At 42.5% G+C, this 6,504-nt stretch overlaps 1 long non-coding RNA gene across 1 annotated transcript; it reads right to left on the bottom strand.

Annotated features, from left to right (window-relative positions):
- Nucleotides 1-1,290: 1,290 nt before the first annotated feature.
- LOC135549102 (uncharacterized) lies at nt 1,291-3,892 on the bottom strand. Its single transcript, XR_010456938.1, has 2 exons — nt 2,395-3,892; nt 1,291-2,265 (listed from the first exon to the last, which is right to left on the bottom strand). It is a non-coding gene; the product is annotated as an uncharacterized LOC135549102 (long non-coding RNA).
- Between the last annotated feature and the right edge of the window lie 2,612 nt (nt 3,893-6,504).

Raw genomic sequence — 6,504 nt, 5'->3', positions numbered from 1 at the left:
ATCTACTGTATGTAACGTATTGCAGGTTAAGGACAGGTGGGTGGGGTGGAGGGGTGGAGTGCACCACACTCCATTCTGGATATGACAGAGTTTTCCTCAAAATGCAAGTAAAACTAAGTGCATGCTCTTCAACCGATTGCTGCCGGTACCCTCCCGCCCGACTAGTATCACTTCTTTGGACGGTTCTGAATATGTGGATACCGAGGTGTCTGGTTAGACTGTAAACTCTCCTTCCAGACACACATTAAACATCTCCAATCCAAAATTAAATCTAGAATCGGCTTCCTGTTTTACAACAAAGCCTCCTTCACTCAACATACCCTCGTAAAACTGACCATCCTACCGATCCTTGACTTCGGCGGTCATTTACAAAATAGCCTCCAACACTCTACTCAGCAAATTGGACGTAGATATCACAGTGCCATCTGTTTAGTCACCAAAGCCCCATATACTTCCCACCACTGCGACCTGTATGCTCTCGTTGGCTGGCCCTCACTACATATTCGTCGCCAAACCCACTGGCTCCAGGTCATCTATAAGTCTATGCTAGGTAAAGCCCACCGTATCTCAGCTCACTGGTCACCATAGCAGCATCCACTCGTAGGACACGCTGCAGCAGGTATATTTCACTGGGCATCCCCAAAGCCAACACTTCCTTTGGCCGCCTTTCCTTCCAATTCTCAGCTGCCAATGACTGGAACGAATTGCAAAACTCATTGAAGCTGGAGTCTTATATTTCCCTCTCTAACTTTAAACATCAGCTGTCAGAGGAGCTTACCGATCACTGTACCTGTACACAGCCAATATGTAAATAGCACACCCAACTACCTCATCCTCATATTGTTACTTTTCCTCTTAAGGGATAATAATGACCAATTATGCATACATTTCAATCAGGACTGACTAATCAGAATACTATTATGTTACTGTATATGTATGAATTTTCTTTTTAATCCTAGTACTGAATATGTGTGTAAATATAAACAAGAATTAGAACAATGACTGACTGTTCCTTGGTAGAAATGAATGAACTATATCGCCAGACTGGCTAGAATGCTTATCTACACAGGCTGACCTTGGCTCGAGACGATGTGGGAAGGCTTGAGAACTATACAACCTTTGTACCAGTGTTAAGAAGAGACGGACCAGTTTAGAAAACGCTGACGTCATTTTCAGTTTATAACCTGTGATAAAATGTATCATGGGCAGTACTCTCGAGAATAAACACAGCTGGTTGATTTCAAAGACTGGTCTCTGTCCATTTTATACAAATAAGAGTCTTACAAATGCTTATGAATTGACAGTGTTTAATTTTGATTGAGTATTAAAACATAGAGGAATTTAATTCCTGTAACATCCTCTTGCTCTTTTGCACCCCAGTATCTATTCTCTACTTGTACATCATCTGCACATCTGTCATTCCAGTGTTAATGCTAAATTGTTATTATTTCACCTCCACGGCCTATTTATTACCTTACCTCGCTACATTTGCACACACTGTACATAGATTTTTCTATTGTGTTTTTGACTGTTGTTTGTGTAACTCTGTGTTGTTTTGTCGCAATGCTTTGCTTTATCTTGGCCAGGTCGCAGTTGTAAATGAGAGCGTGTTCTCAACTGGCCTACCTGGTTACGTAAAGGTGAAATACAGAAGAGAATAAATGAATAAAAACCCATGGGTCCAGAGTTCAATAAGTACAGGCAGATGTGAGATGCAGGAAGACGGCACTCTTCTCATACCACTCTGTAGCTACTGAGCAAGCTTCCTCCAGGAAGAAGCATTGACTCAATCAGTAGCTTACAGAGTAATATGAGAAGAATGCCAACTGATGTAGATATTCGAAACAAAGGGTTTTGATGTCTTTCAAGTGTAATAGTTCCATGTAGAATAAACAATCCTTCACAAAAATACTATAGAAGCAGTGTTTTGCTAATATAACAAGGTACAAATATTACACGTCTTTCATCTTCTGTCATTCACAGCCGATACAGGTACTGTACCAATCAGCATTTTGTCTGGTGGTACATGTTAGTCGTCATCCCTTCGTACGGTGTCCCATATAAGACAGTCTCCGGACACGTTTGAAGAATACACAATGTCCCCGACTACCATTCCATTCAATAATAACCAAAAACCGAAAAGTAATAGATGTGTTTCGTATAATTTTAACGCTGAGTTCAAGGTCTCTCCCATTTCAAACGTCTGCATCCACCTGTCTTTTAGTCAGGGGGACTCCGTGACAAACCATCTCTCCTGTTCTCCACCTGTAGAAAAGCAAGGTAGAGTTGGTACGCACAGCACTGATTACATGATCAATGGTTGTTACAGTAGGTGAAGTCCAGGACAGACAAGTGACGGTGTTTTGACCTATGACCAGACCAAATGTGACCAACCTGAAGTGGGACTGGGGCCTGGGCGCGTACTGACTCAGCTGTCTGCTCCTCCTATAGTACGGGGCATCCCACAAAACCGCTGATCAACAAATCCACCAGTTTTGTAAGTTGCCCGCGAATGAAATAAAATATCATCACCCAATAAATATATAGCAACAACAAAAACATCTGTAGTCTGGAAGTAATTATACTAATAGAGTGACTAAGTACAACACAGATTCAGGCCAGTGACGTTGCATGACACTGGTACTATGCAACGAGCGGTGTAACGATACATTGCTGAATGCTCACTGACACGTATTTGTAGCATGCTAGCTTAAAAGACTGGTACTCGGTATAGACAAGTGCCATCTTTCATTTATTTTTGCGCTAGAAAATACACAACAGACTTTCACGAGAACAGGCGTGTTGTTTTAGCACTAGTAGCAGATGAAGCCCCCGAATGCTAGCTAGCTAGTGCTAAATAACCTAGCCCTTGATCACTAAAAGGCAGAATGCCGCCAGGGCCTGTTTTCAAGAGCTAACCCAAACAACAGGCCTGTTCTCATAAAGTAGCTAGCTACCTAACATGCAAATCTGGGTGAGTTATCAATATTTTTGTCCTAGTTGAAATGAATTGGCTAGCTACCTACCTTTAGCTACTGGAGATCTTCTTAGCTCGCCAGTTCGAGTGGAAACGTTAACAACGTACCTACAGTTACATCCTATCAAACCTTCTCGTCAGGTGCAACGTTAGCTATGCAAATCTTCCTGTCTATGACATTATATCACATTAGGGAGAGGCTATGTATTTAACGAGTTACATCACAGTATCATAGCTAGCTACTCACCACACACCAGTCACAGCCATGATGTCGTACGTTTGTTGTATGTAGTCCATTCCTTGCCATCTTACGCAATGTTGCTGAATGCATTAGAAGTTTGCACCAACTTTAAGGAAGCCCATCTTCACTCCTATGCCGAGCAAGTGTGTGTGGGCAATTGGACATCATTGGCAAAAGTGGGCATGTAAGAAACCCATACCCGTCTTGACGCACTCACTTCCAAATCAAATTTTGGACAAGACTGACTTCATGACCAAAAGGATCCCATCTACACTTTGTCGTCAATTTTGACACTAGAGTAAAACAAAACAACTCCAAAAAAAATGAATTTACCAGTATGGATTGTGTTACTATGTATGAGCAAAATAACACAGCATTAGCCATAGCCATGGCAAAATGAATAGAATTGAAGGAAATTAGCTTTGAAACTGAAAAAAATATTAAAATCTCAGCTCCAGGACAGAATATGAAGAATCGCAGGAAATTATCTTTAAAGGTCCAATGAAGACATTGTTTTAATCTATTTATCAAATTATTTCGGGGTAACAATTATTTCTGGTAACAGTAAAAAAAAAACCTTACTGTGATTGTTTTCAATTAAAATTGTAAAAAATATGAAAATAGCTTTTTAGCAAAGAGCAATTTCTCAAGCAAATAATTTTGCTAGGTCTGTCTGGGAGTGGTCTGGGTGAGGGGCCTAAATGGACGAGCCTAATGCGAGGGATATGTAGAGCCTAACAACTCACACTGAATTCTTCCACTGTTCCGTTGTTCAAAAAAAGTTATCAGTGATTGGATCGTCTCTAACCAATCAGTGTATCAAAGCCAATTAAACATTTTCAAACCGCCGCTTTACCCACGTGTGTTCTGGCTCTGGCCCAACTCATCGGTTTCTGGTACAATCAGACGACCCCCAAATGTGTTCGCATTCGGTGAAGAGTATGGGAGGTACTCAGATCCAGACTCATTGTGGAGAAGAAACTTACGTCCGTGGGTGTGTCGCAGTGTTTGGAAGGAGCAAGGAGTCTGGGTAGCCAGGCAAGGATATGTAACCTGAAAACGAGATGTTATTGACAGAGAGGTTTCAAACTCGCTTTGTTATTGGTCTATTAACTTATACTGCCTGGTGACTCTATCCCCCCAAAGCAGGCAGAAATTCCTGGAGGTCTATTCAAACCTCTCTTACACTAAAAGTGCATTATCATAATTTCACAATTTCACAGAATTATTTCAACCTGAGGAAATAATTGTGGAAATACTGTATATATACACACACAACACGGGGAAATCAAGTTGTCTGCACTTGGCTCTTAAAACAGCAACATTTTATCTCAGCTCCATGGTAGAATGTGTAGAATTGTAGGAAATTAGCTTTAAAATGGCAAACACTTCTCTCAGCTCCATCGAGAAATGTGTAGAATTGCAGAAAATTGGTTTAAATATGCAAAACATTTCTCTACACTGCCAAGATGGGGTTCTCTAAAATGTTCTCCAAATTTCAGTCGCGCTGACAGGCCTTCCATGTCCCTGGCCACGCCACCTGCCAAGCCATGCCCACCACCTAAGTCCCTTTTTGATCCAGAAAGAAAATCCTGGATGTGTGTGGTGTTTGTGTGTGTGTGTGTGTGTGAGATGTCTGTGTGCTTGCATATGTATGCGTGTGCGTATGAGAAATGGATGTTTGGTGTGTGTGAGTCCACATCCCCTGTCCCTCTGACTTTTCAGAAGCTTTTCAGCCAGTTGCCATACCACCATGACATTTCTGGATATTTTCAACCATTTCCAAGTCATGGTTTCAATTCAAAAGTATTGCCGCTCCAATCCCCCTGCCAGCGCGCCAGTTACGGAGGGCAACCAGTACCACAGATAAGACGTAATAAATAGGCTTAGCAAGAAACTACTCAGTATTTTGAATTAGTATATAGAATTAGACATGTGCTGTATCAAAGATTACCACATAGGCTACCACCTCTGAACTGATGAGCTAACCTGCCAATGTTTGGCTCAAGAAGCATACCTCTGGATTTCACGAGCTGTATGAGTCATCGACAGCCCCTCTGTCCTTTCTCTCCGACATGAGGCTGACAACGCCTCAATCTCTCTTCTTTACCAACGCAGTCGCAGCTAACACGCCGAGTCATCAGTCGATCAATAGGCAGAATAAATTCCCCAGCCAGGATGCTCCGACACTGAAAGAAGGGTTGTGTATACAGCAACATCGAATGTGTGCTGCCGTCAACAATATGCGCAAACCTCTGAGGTGTGATTTTAAACTGTCATTAACTTCCTGTCCGAGAGCCACGACAGTACATGCCTGGCTACCATTCGGTACCAAAAAGTAGCAATTTACAGACACGGTAGATAGGCTTGTTATAATGTTTGGGTGAAATAAGGTCCTTCTAGGGCAGCACGCACCTTATTGCCTTACCCCCTCTAACAACAACAGGCTGGCCGGGGGAATGCTAAGCAGCTAGGCAGCTTGATTGAGACAGGGCTGCTTATAAACAGTCCTATGGTTTGAGCTACATCTCTCTCCCCGGCAACACTAAAGAGAATGAGAGATCGTCTCCTCTCACTCCTTTGATCTGCGCAAATGAGATGTCGAATAATTAGTGTGGCATGAAAACAAAGTGCCGTCGCTCACTTCTCTCAAAGGGTTTGCTGAGTAAATGTCAGCAACAGGGAAAAATACGGAGTCACCCCCCCTGTCACCCTGTCACCCTGCCACCCTGCCACCCTGCCTTAATAATAATCACATTACCGCAGAAGTCTCAAATGAATTCCACTCTGTAGGAATGTAATCCAGGGGACTCAGAAAGTCACGGAGTGTTGTCTCTCGCGTTAGGGAAGTAACTCCCTATACTCAGGTACCTCAACATCTTCAGCGTTGTTCAGATACTGACGCTCGTTTAGCGCCACCGTAACTGAACGTGACAATTGCATTGTCATCGCTATGAACGATGACCAGGTTACAATGAACGAGTGCAAAGGTTACGCAAAGGTCAAAGACAATAACAAAGAGGTAGCGTTCCTAATAATAATTGTTGTTGTTGTTGTTGTTTTGTCCAGGGTTTTCCTCCCCACCTACCTTGTTTTATGCTGTTGACCATACTAGGCCCTTTAAGTGAGAGTTTTCTTAGTTGAAAAGACACCTTTTTGTAAACTTCCCCTCACAGGTAGGCAACAGTGAGTAAAGGCAGAATGACGTTCCAAGCATGAGGTCTGCCAGTAGAGTTAGATCAGGTAGTGTGAGCTGTCTACCCATCTTTCTCTCTGTTTGTGTAGC

This window comes from Oncorhynchus masou, chromosome 12, assembly GCF_036934945.1.
Source record: "Oncorhynchus masou masou isolate Uvic2021 chromosome 12, UVic_Omas_1.1, whole genome shotgun sequence".
NCBI classification, from domain to species: domain Eukaryota; kingdom Metazoa; phylum Chordata; class Actinopteri; order Salmoniformes; family Salmonidae; genus Oncorhynchus; species Oncorhynchus masou.
Note: the sequence above shows the minus strand (reverse complement) of the source record. Positions and strands in the feature narration are given on the sequence as shown.